This window comes from Pelophylax lessonae (assembly GCF_965119305.1).
Source record: "Pelophylax lessonae genome assembly, chromosome: 3".
In the NCBI taxonomy this organism is placed as follows: domain Eukaryota; kingdom Metazoa; phylum Chordata; class Amphibia; order Anura; family Ranidae; genus Pelophylax; species Pelophylax lessonae.
The window spans coordinates 548,299,093-548,311,313 of NC_138770.1; the positions used below are offsets into that span (position 1 = coordinate 548,299,093).

The following is a 12,221-nucleotide window of genomic DNA, read 5'->3' on the forward strand; positions in this document are numbered from 1 at the left end:
ATCCGACCCTCTACTTCTCCGGCAGGAGCTGGGATCTTTTTTGTGGAGAAAAAAGACCATTCACTTCGGCCATGTGTGGACTACCGTGAGTTAAATAAAGTTACGGTCAAAAAACGGTACCCCCTACCCTTGATTCCTGAACTCTTCCAGAGACTAAGAACCGCCTCTGTATTCACCAAACTGGACCTGCAGGGAGCCTACAATTTGCTCTGTATTAGGGAGGGGGACGAATGGAAGACAGCATTCCGCACCCGATTCGGGCATTTTGAATATTTGGTGATGCCTTTCGGGCTCTGCGATGCCCCAGCCACCTTCCAGCAATTTGTCAACGACATCATCAGAGACTATCTGGACATCTTTGTAATTGTCTACCTGGACGATATCTTGGTCTTCTCTTCCTCCCTGGCCCAGCACTGAGAACACGTTAAAAAGGTACTCCACCGACTCCGGCTACACAGGCTCTACTCAAAACCCAAGAAATGCGAATTTGAACAGCAGAGTATCCAATTCCTCGGGTTAATAATCTCCTCTGAAGGGGTCAAAATGGACCCTCAGAAGGTCTCCGGCATCCTGGATTGGCCCGCACTGGTGGATAAAAAAGGGATTCAGCGTTTCATATGATTCGCAAATTTCTAAAGGAAATTTATCAAGGGGTTCTCTTCCATCATCACCCCTGTTACCCTGCTCACCAAACAAGGTACCCGCTTCCACTGGTCTCCCGAGGCGCAAGTCGCATTTACAGCCCTGAAGGAGCTGTTTTCTTCTGCTCCTATCCTCAGCCACCCAGGTCCCGCCCTGCCTTACATCCTCGAAGTAGACGCCTCAGAAATCACAGTAGAAGCAGTCATCTCCCAGCGTCAACGTCTCAAGGACCTGATTCATCCGGTAGCTTTCTTCTCCCGTAAGCTTTCTCCTGCGGAGAGGAACTATGATGTAGGGGATCGGCAAGAACCTTTCTCAAGGACTATCGCTACCTGGTTTGTCAGAACCATACAGAAGGCCTACAAGAAAGTGTCTCCCAGTGCTGGAACAAGCTTGGACTCACTCAATAATAACCTTTTATCAAATAAAATCAGACTGGCTGACCACAGCTGATTCTGATAGACCTGTGTTAATCAACTTCAGGTCTCATGTTTAAATAAAGTACATGGGCATCTGAAAAAATTTGAATATCATCAAAAAGTTAATTTATTTCTGTAATTCAATTTAAAAAGTGAAATTCATATATTATATAGATTCATTACACATACAATTTGATTATTATGGCTAACAGCCAGTGAAAACCCAAATTTCAATAACTCAGAAAATTAGAATATTACATAAGACCAATACCAAAAAAGGCTTTTTAATACAGAAATGTTGGCTTACAGAAAAGTATGTCCATGTACAGTATAGTATGCACTGAATACTTGGTTGGGCTCCTTTTGCAGAATTACTGCATCAATGTGGCATGGAATAGAGGCAATCAACATGAGGCACTGCTGAAGTGTTATGGAAGTCCAGGTTGTCTTAGCTACCTGGGCTTTCATAGCAGCCTTCAGCTTGTCTGCATTGTTGGGTCTGGTGTCTCATCTTCCTCTTGACAATACCCCACAGATTCTCTATGTGGTTTAGGTTAGGCAAGTTTTCTGGCCAGTCAAACACAGTGATACCATGATCATTAAACCAGGTATTGGTACTTTTGATAGTGTGGGCAGGTGCCAAGTCCTACTGGAAGATAAAATCAGCATCTCCATAAAAATGGTCAGCAGAGGGAAGCATGAAGTGCTCTAGAATTTCATGGTAGAGAGCTGCACTGACTTTGGACTTGTTAAAACATGGGACCAACACCAGCAGATGACATAGCTCCCCAAATCATCACACTGGACCTCATGCAACTTGGATTCTGTGCCTCTCCACTCTTCATCCAGACTCTGGGACCTTGATTTCCAAATGAAATGAAAAATTTATTTTCATCCGAAAAGAGGACTTTGGACCACTAAGCAACAGCCCAGTCCTTTTTTTCCTTAGCCCAGGTGAAACGCTTCTGACGTTGTCTCTGGTTCAGGAGTGGCTTGACACAAGGAATGCGACAGTTGCAGCCCATGTCCTGGATATGCGTGCTGGCTTTTGAAGCACTGGCACTAGTCATAGTCCACTCCTTGTGAATCTCCTCCAAATTTTTAAATGGCATATGCTTCACAATCCTCTCAGTGCAGTTATCCTTGTTGCTTGTGTACCTTTTACTACCACACTTTTTCTTCCACTCAACTTTTCATTAATATGCTTGGATACAGCACTCTGTGAACAGCCAGCTTCTTTAGCAATGACTTTTTGTGACTTACCCTCCTTGTGGAGGGTGTCAATGACTGTCTTCTGGACAACTGTCAAGTCAGCAGTCTTCCCCATGATGAGGAGAAACCATTTAAAGGCTTAGGAAACCTTTTCAGGTGTTTTGTGTTAATTATCTGATTAGAGTGTGACTCCATGAGTCTACAATATTGAACCTTTCCACAATATTCACCTTTTTTGAGATACTGAATTTTGGGTTTTCACTAGCTGTAAGCCATAATCATCATCATCAAAATTAAAAAAGGAAATGCTTGAAAGATATCACTCTGTGTGTAATGAATCTATATAATATATGACTTTCATTTTCTGAATTGAATTACTGAACAAAATTAACTTTTTGATGATTTTCAATTTTTTTTAGATGCACCTGTATCACTATGTGTGTAATGAATCTATATAATATATGACTTTCACTTTCTGAATTGAATTACTGAACAAAATGAACTTTTTGATGATTTTCTAATTTTTTGAGATGCACCTGTATGTTGTGTTTTATGCATCCCTCCCAAGTCTGGGTAATTTAAGTCTTATTGGTATGCTGCCATAATGCTTCACAAAAATGGAAAATGTTGTCCTCACCTGAAAGTAATTTTCCTTTCCTGGTGTATTTAATGGCACACACATATATTCACCCATATTAGTGTGATAAACACAAGAACACTGCAACCAGCACCACAATTCATTTATTGATATCCAGTACAATGTGGTAAGAAGGGTGGGACTTAAAAAGGTTGTAAAGTCAGAAGGTTTTTTATCTTATTGCATTCTATGCATTAAGATAAAAAGCCTGCATGCAGCAGTCCCCCTCAGCCCCCCTAATACTTACCTAAATCCATCTCTATTATGTCCATTATTGCCTCGGCCATCCGGGGACTCTCCCTCCTGATTGGCAGTTAACCAATGAGGAGAGAAAGCAGGCGGCCGCAGCTCCATGTCTGAATGGACACACAGAGATGTGACTTGGCTCCGGTGCCTTCATAGCAAGCTGCTTGCTGTGTGGGCACTCACCAGGAGAGCAGAAGTGGGACCCGAGAAGAGGAGGATCTGGGCTACTCTGTTCAAAACCAACTGCGTAGAGGAGGTAAGTATAACATGTTATTTTGTAAAAGGTAACTGATGCTAAAAAACGTCAACCACCCGCCCGGCGCTAAAATATATATATAAATCAGTGTAAGGTATAAAGAAATAAATATATCTACTCAAATCATGAATAAATAGTAAATAAAATCATGTAGATAAAATCATGTAAAACATGTCACTCTGTGCATCCTTTTAATGCACTAGCTGCCACTGTAAACGTAAAACTTGCAAAATCAAATGTATAATAATAGCCCAATCTGTGCGTCTCAGTTCGTTATATCATACATTCAGCGGCGCTTCAGCACACACAATGTATGTGTGCAAGTATATTAGTCAGTTCCTGCAGTGCTTCAGAGCCTGCAATTGCAAACTAGTCCCAACTCCACAGGATGTGCAGTCACAGCCAGCAAAAAGATTTCTCCTCTGATGTTCAGCACCAGTGATTGTACACACAGTATCACTAATCCTTCACCACACCGACTGTGCACCCCTATGAAGTGGCCACTCACCAAATTGCCCTTGAAATATCGCCTTTATGCATAAGCTGCATGAGCCCTTGCTTCTAGTCGGTCTGTCGTCTCTTAGGCACGTCCAGATCCTATCCGTCCACCAGGGGTCACTATCAGGCTGTATATCTCCTCAGTGCAATTTGTAAGCAAACGACATGAAGCAAGAGAGTAGTGTAATACTGTTTCGACTTTATTAATTAAATAAAACTTCCCTCCCCTTCAGCGTATATGCTTACATTTCAATCACCCTTTGCACGCATATCATAATCACAGAGGCTTTGAAAGGTACCGCCGCTCGCCGACCGCGAGCTAGTCCCTGCTGTGGATTACAGCGCTCCTGCGGCTAACAGGCGAGATCCAGAACAACAGCGGTATCCTCCCTTCGTCTCCTCAGCAGCAGCGTACGTGCATCCTGACCGGTTTCGTCTGGTAGACTTCAACAGAGGACTCGAAACCGGTCAGGATGCACGTACGCTGCTGCTGAGGAGACGAAGGGAGGATACCGCTGTTGTTCTGGATCTCGCCTGTTAGCCGCAGGAGCGCTGTAATCCACAGCAGGGACTAGCTCGCGGTCGGCGAGCGGCGGTACCTTTCAAAGCCTCTGTGATTATGATATGCGTGCAAAGGGTGATTGAAATGTAAGCATATACGCTGAAGGGGAGGGACGTTTTATTTAATTAATAAAGTCGAAACAGTATTACACTACTCTCTTGCTTCATGTCGTTTGCTTACAAATTGCACTGAGGAGATATACAGCCTGATAGTGACCCCTGGTGGACGGATAGGATCTGGACGTGCCTAAGAGACGACAGACCGACTAGAAGCAAGGGCTCATGCAGCTTATGCATAAAGGCGATATTTCAAGGGCAATTTGGTGAGTGGCCACTTCATAGGGGTGCACAGTCGGTGTGGTGAAGGATTAGTGATACTGTGTGTACAATCACTGGTGCTGAACATCAGAGGAGAAATCTTTTTGCTGGCTGTGACTGCACATCCTGTGGAGTTGGGACTAGTTTGCAATTGCAGGCTCTGAAGCACTGCAGGAACTGACTAATATACTTGCACACATACATTGTGTGTGCTGAAGCGCCGCTGAATGTATGATATAACGAACTGAGACGCACAGATTGGGCTATTATTATACATTTGATTTTATAACATGTTATTTATTTAAAAAAAAAAACAAAATAAAACAAGACTTCACAATCACTTAGGCTGCATTCACATGTCAGCGTATAATCGTGGGCAGAACCGCCGCGGTTCCGCCCACGATTCGGAGATTTATTGCAAATCGCGGGACGCCTAGCGTTGCCTGTTGATTTGCAATAGCCCCCCAAACGCCGAGCGATGTTGCCGCGATTTACGCCCGCCGAATCGCGGCAACATCGCGCAAACAAAATCGCGGGATGCAATACGCTCCAAAAAAGTACAAGAGCTTCTTTGATTATTGAGTATTGCGTCCCGCGATTTTGTTTGCGCGATGTTCCCGCGATTCGGCGGGCGTAAATCGCGGCAACATCGCTCGGCGTTTGGGGGGCTATTGCAAATCAACGGGCAACGCTAGGCGTCCCGCGATTTGCAATAAATCTCCGAATCGCGGGCGGAACCGCGGCGGTTCTGCCCGCGATTATACGCTGACATGTTAATGCAGCCTTAAACTAATCAGTATGCTGCCACTGGATGCACCAGAAAAGGAAAATTAACATTTGTATACAATTTTTCCCCCTTGAAGATAATAAATAACAAATATACAAAAACAGTATACTTCCCATTTCACTTACTAACTTATCTCAGGCCTAGGTATGGCTTTTACTTTCAAGAATACTTTCGCAACCTGCTTTGACCTCAACTAAACTAAACTACATTGACTTAAACTAAACTAAACTAAACTATTTATTTGTAGATATTCCTACCCTACTACCGTATTACCGTATTGTCATTAGCAGTTGTTGAAAACTGGGTACTGCTGATAAAAGGATGTGGCAGTGAGCAGAGGTATGCTTGCATTTAAATGGTCCAAGCCTGAATAGACTGAATAGAAGAGCTGGCTGCATAGTAGACATGTGCAATTAGTTTCGGTCCGAATACAAATTCGGACAACTCTTCGGTTATTTGGAGATTCAGATGTATCTGAATCTCCGAATAAAATAATAACTAATATTTGGATGTATCTGAATCTGTATCTCCGAATTAAATAGTAATGAATAGTAACGAATTTTGATTAAATCCATTGAAAATGTGTTGTGTTTATTCGTTTTCTAACAAATTCCAACTTTTCAGAAAGATTAGAATTCGGAACAGTTGAAAAAATGATCGACCAAATCGAATTCTGTGTGAAGAAATAGCTAGTTGTTAAGCAGCGGGCCGGGAAGCCGGCCACCCATGTCCTTAACAACCTTCAGTCATCATCTGTCAGCGGTCTTCCCCACTGACAGATGAATGTAAAGAAAACAATTCCCGCATTGCCCGCCAATAGAAAAATGTTCCCATGCCAAAATTTAAAAACAAAACAGTGTGGGGTCCGCCCCAAAATCCATACCAGACCCTTATCTGAGCATGCAGCCTGGCAGGTAAGGAAAGGGGGGGGGATGAGCAAGCGCCCCCCCTGAACAATGCCAGGCCACATGCCCTCAACATGGGGGGGTGGGTGCTTTGGGGCAGGGGGAGCTCTGGTTCCCATGTTGATGAGGACAAGGGCCCTTTTCCTGACAACCCAGATCCTGGTTCCCCCCCCCCCATGTGAATGGAGATCGGGTATATCGTACCCTATCCAGTCACCAAAAAAGTGTCAAAAAGTAAGAACCACAGGACACAACAGTTTTTGGGTCATGTGAGGTCAGAAGGGGGCAGTGCCACAGGGGGATGTAACAGGATTGCCCCACCCTTGCCTATATAAGAACTGTCAAGGCACAGAGCAGGCAGACGGCAGGAGGCCTCTCAGGAGGCGGAGCGTTTGTTATTTTTTCTATTTTCCGGGTCCAGCGGGAGTCGTGATTGACAATAGATTTACATCGCAGGACACTATTTTGATTTTTTTTGGCCATTGGCTGAGAGACCTGATCGGATGCCGATCAGCAGACCTTTTTCGGTCATGCCCCTTCGACAGAAACCAGCCAACTGTTGGATTGGCTGCCGCACAGGCAGGCCAAATGTTTGCAGGTTTCTCTTTAACTGCCAGATGCCGCCCGATATTTGGCCCCTAAAGTGGTTGTACACCCTAAAAAAACTGCAAGACAATGGCATATTGTGCTAGTATGCAATGCTACCTTAGAAAGAAGCCCCCGCATCGGTGCCTGGTCACTGCTGAGCGGACTGACACGTTCCTGTGCGGGGAGCCCTGGTCCCGGCAAGAAGCTCTGAAGTGTCTGATTAGATGTAAAAGTTTTTAAAGCCTTGCCTGTGGACAATTTTGAGTATCATAATGTTTTACTGCTTTACTCTTTCACAAAAAACTTCAAGGCCCCGTTCAGATCTCACGTAGTGGGAACGAGCATTCCCACTAGCTATTTTTTACGTGAGATTTACATGTGTTTCCACATGTTGTGCATTGGACAGCCCATTTACTTCAGTGGGCTGCCTATGTGCGGTTGTTGCCACAAAGAAGCTCCTGCTCCTTTTTGGGCAATGAGCTTAATGCGATTTTTAAAGGCACATTTTGCAGCGATTTCCACACGATTCTGTTGCCTGACAATTACAGAAAATGTGGAGTGTGTTTCGGGTGCCATTAAGAATCATGGCATCCAAACGCGTTTCGCTTTTTTATAACAATTTGGAATCACTGGCAGAACTGTGGCAATTCCAAATCACCAAGTGTTAATGGGGCCGAAGGCTTGACATATTTGATATCTAACTACATGACATTGTCTCATCTTTTAAAAATGTAATTTAGTGTATCTAGTTAGTAATGCGGTTTTGCAAAAATGTATAGTGCAACATTAAAACTTACAACTACAGTTCTTTTATTCTTGAGGTTCTTTTCTTTCTGGAAAAGGGATTATTTCATTTTAATATGTGTCTCGGAAAAAAAGCAACTTGCATGTTTTTCTTTGAGGAAATGTAACACTAGGGGGTTTAAAGGATTCAAAAAGCCAGAGTTACACTTTTAAGTGTCAAAAAGAAAAATTTGTGTTGATCACAGGAATAAAGCTCCCCCTTTGATCAACCTGTTCTTCAAGTAAAAGAGAAACTGTTTGCTATGCCCAGAAATGAGTTCAGAAGTGGTTAGCACTTCTGCCTAGCAACACTAGGGTTGACAGCAGTGGCGGCAGATCGATAAGGGGCGCAGGGGCGCCGCCCCCCCCAATCATCTTAAAAAAATAAAATTACCATTTAAAGCCACTATGGGGCGCCGGACCTATTGCTGGCTATGGGGGGGGGGGGGGGGGTTGGCATCCCACGTGGCCCAGGCAGAGGTGCCGATTGGCCGCCGTTCTGGGTGTCATCAGGGTGCAGAGCAATGCGCCCCGATACTCCCCCACTGACTCCTGTCCTGGCTGTGATTGGTCCAGACTCCAGCCTGGACCAATCATGCAGGCAGTGGCGGGGAGGGGGGGGGGTCCGCCTCGGGTGCCACATCATTCATCACAGCGCAGTTAGCTCCGCCTCCTCCACTTCTACAGTGCATGTGTGCGTGCAGCGGCATGCTCTCAGGGAGAGAGAGAGAGTGCTGAAGATTGAAGAAGGCAGCAGGTATGTCACTCGTCATCGGATTATGGAACCTGAGTGGTCACTGTGCATTGATGGGGGACATGCTGGACACTGTGCATTGATGGGGGACATGCTGGACACTGTGCATTGAATGGGGACACGCTGGACACTGTGCATTGATGGGGGACATGCTGGACACTGTGCATTGAATGGGGACATGCTGGACACTGTGCATTGATGGGGGACATGCTGGACACTGTGCATTGATGGGGGACATGCTGGTCACTGTGCACTGATGGGGACATGCTGGACACTGTGCATTGATGGGGGACATGCTGGTCATTGTGCATTGATGGGGGACATGCTGGTCACTGTGCATTGATGGGGGACATGCAGGACACTGTGCATTGATGGGGGACATGCTGGTCACTGTGCGTTGATGGGGGACATGCTGGTCACTGTGCATTGATGGGGGACATGCTGGACACTGTGCATTGATGGGGGACATGCTGGTCACTGTGCATTGAATGGGGACATGCTGGACACTGTGCTTTGATGGGGGGACATGCTGGTCACTGTGCATTGATGGGGGACATGCTGGACACTGTGCATTGATGGGGGACATGCTGGACACTGTGCATTGAATGGGGACACGCTGGACACTGTGCATTGATGGGGGACATGCTGGACACTGTGCATTGAATGGGGACATGCTGGACACTGTGCATTGATGGGGGACATGCTGGACACTGTGCATTGATGGGGGACATGCTGGACACTGTGCATTGATGGGGGACATGCTGGTCACTGTGCATTGATGGGGGACAGGCTGGTCACTGTGCATTGATGGGGGACATGCTAGACACTGTGCATTGAACGGGGACACGCTGGTCACTGTGCATTGAATGGGGACATGTTGGACACTGTGCATTGAATGGGGACATGCTGGACACTGTGCATAGATGGGGGACATGCTGGACACTGTGCATTGAATGGGGACATGCTGGACACTGTGCACTTAATGGGGACACGCTGGACACTGTGCATTGAATGGGGACACGCTGGACACTGTGCATTGATGGGGGACATGCTGGACACTGTGCATTGATGGGGGACATGCTGGACACTGTGCATTGAATAGGGACATGCTGGACACTGTGCATTGAATGGGGACATGCTAGACACTGTGCATTGATGGGGGACATGCTGGTCACTGTGCATTGAATGGAGACATGCTGGTCACTGTGCATTGAATGGGGACACGCTGGACACTGTGCATTGATTGGGGACATGCTGGACACTGTGCATTGATGGGGGACATGCTGGACACTGTGCATTGATGGGGGACATGCTAGTCATTGTGCATTGAATGGGAACATGCTGGACACTGTGCATTGAATGGGGACATGCTGGACACTGTGCATTGATGGGGACATGCTGGTCACTGTGCATTGATGGGGGACATGCTGGACACTGTGCATTGATGGGGGACATGCTGGTCACTGTGCATTGAATGGGGACACGCTGGTCACTGTGCATTGATGGGGGACATGCTGGTCACTGTGCATTGAATGGGGACATGCTGGACACTGTGCATTGATGGGGGACATGCTGGTCACTGTGCATTGAATGGGGACACGCTGGTCACTGTGCATTGATGGGGGACATGCTGGACACTGTGCATTGATGGGGGACATGCTGGTCACTGTGCATTGATGGGGGACATGCTGGTCACTGTGCATTGAATGGGGACATGCTGGACACTGTGCATTGATGGGGGACATGCTGGTCACTGTGCATTGAATGGGGACACGCTGGTCACTGTGCATTGATGGGGAACATGCTGGACACTGTGCATTGATGGGGGACATGCTGGTCACTGTGCATTGATGGGGGACATGCAGGTCACTGTGCATTGATGGGGGACATGCTGGACACTGTGCATTGATGGGGGACATGCTGGTCACTGTGCATTGATGGGGACATGCTGGTCACTGTGCATTGATGGGGGACATGCTGGTCACTGTGCATTGATGGGGGACATGCTGGTCACTGTGCATTGATGGGGACATGCTGGACACTGTGCATTGATGGGGGACATGCTGGACACTGTGCATTGATGGGGGACATGCTGGTCACTGTGCATTGAATGGGGACATGCTAGACACTCTGCATTGATGTGGGACATGCTGGACACTGTGCATTGAATGGGGACACGCTGGTCACTGCGCATTGATGGGGGACATGCTGGACACTGCATTGGTGGGGGACATGCTGGACACTGTGCATTGATGGGGGACATGCTGGGCACTGTGCATTGATGGGGGACATGCTGGACACTGTGCATTGATAGGGGACATGCTGGGCACTGTGCATTGATGGGGGACATGCTGGGCACTGTGCATTGATGGGGGACATTCTGGTCACTGTGCATTGAATGGGGACATGCTGGACACTTTGCAGTGATGGGGGACATGCTGGACACTGTGCATTGAATGGGGACACGCTGGTCACTGTGCATTGATGGGGGACATGCTGGACACTGTGCATTGGTGGGGGACATGCTGGTCACTGTGCATTGATGGGGGACATGCTGGACACTGTGCATTGATGGGGGACATGCTGGACACTGTGCATTGATGGGGGACATGCTGGTCACTGTGCATTGATGGGGGACATGCTGGACACTGTGCATTGATGGGGGACATGCTGGTCACTGTGCATTGATGGGGACATGCTGGTCACTGTGCATTGATGGGGTACATGCTAGTCACTGTGCATTGATGGGGGACATGCTGGTCACTGTGCATTGATGGGGGACATGCTGGTCACTGTGCATTGAATAGGGACATGCTGGACACTGTGTATTGATGGGGGACATGCTGGTTACTGTGCATTGATGGGGGACATGCTGGTCACTGTGCATTGATGGGGGACATGCTGGTTACTGTGCATTGAATGGGGACATGCTGGATACTGTGCATTGATGGGGGACATGCTGGTCACTGTGCATTGAATAGGGACATGCTGGACACTGTGTATTGATGGGGGACATGCTGGTTACTGTGCATTGATGGGGGACATGCTGGTCACTGTGCATTGATGGGGGACATGCTGGTTACTGTGCATTGAATGGGGACATGCTGGACACTGTGCATTGATGGGGGACATGCTGGACACTGTGCATTGAATGGGGACATGCTGGTCACTGTGCATTAATGGGGGACATGCTGGACACTGTGCATTGATGGGGGACATGCTGGTCACTGTGCATTGATGGGGGACATGCTGGACACTGTGCATTGATGGGGGACATGCTGGACACTGTGCATTGAATGGGGACACGCTGGTCACTGTGCATTGATGGGGGACATGCTGGACACTGTGCATTGATGGGGGACATGCTGGTCACTGTGTATTGATGGGGGACATGCTGGTCACTGTGCATTGAATGGGGACACGCTGGTTACTGTGCATTGATGGGGGACATGCTGGACACTGTGCATTGATGGGGGACATGCTGGTCACTGTGCATTGATGGGGGACATGCTGGTCACTGTGCATTGAATGGGGACACACTGGTCACTGTGCATTGATGGGGAACATGCTGGACACTGTGCATTGAAGGGGGACATGCTGGTCACTGTGCATTGA

The 12,221-nt window shown here is 47.2% G+C and overlaps 1 protein-coding gene across 2 annotated transcripts in view; it reads left to right on the forward strand.

Annotated features, from left to right (window-relative positions):
* The window catches only part of LOC309551536 (dihydroxyacetone phosphate acyltransferase-like), a 145,129-nt gene that overhangs the window by 30,579 nt on the left and 102,329 nt on the right, over positions 1–12,221 (forward strand). The window lies entirely within an intron of this gene.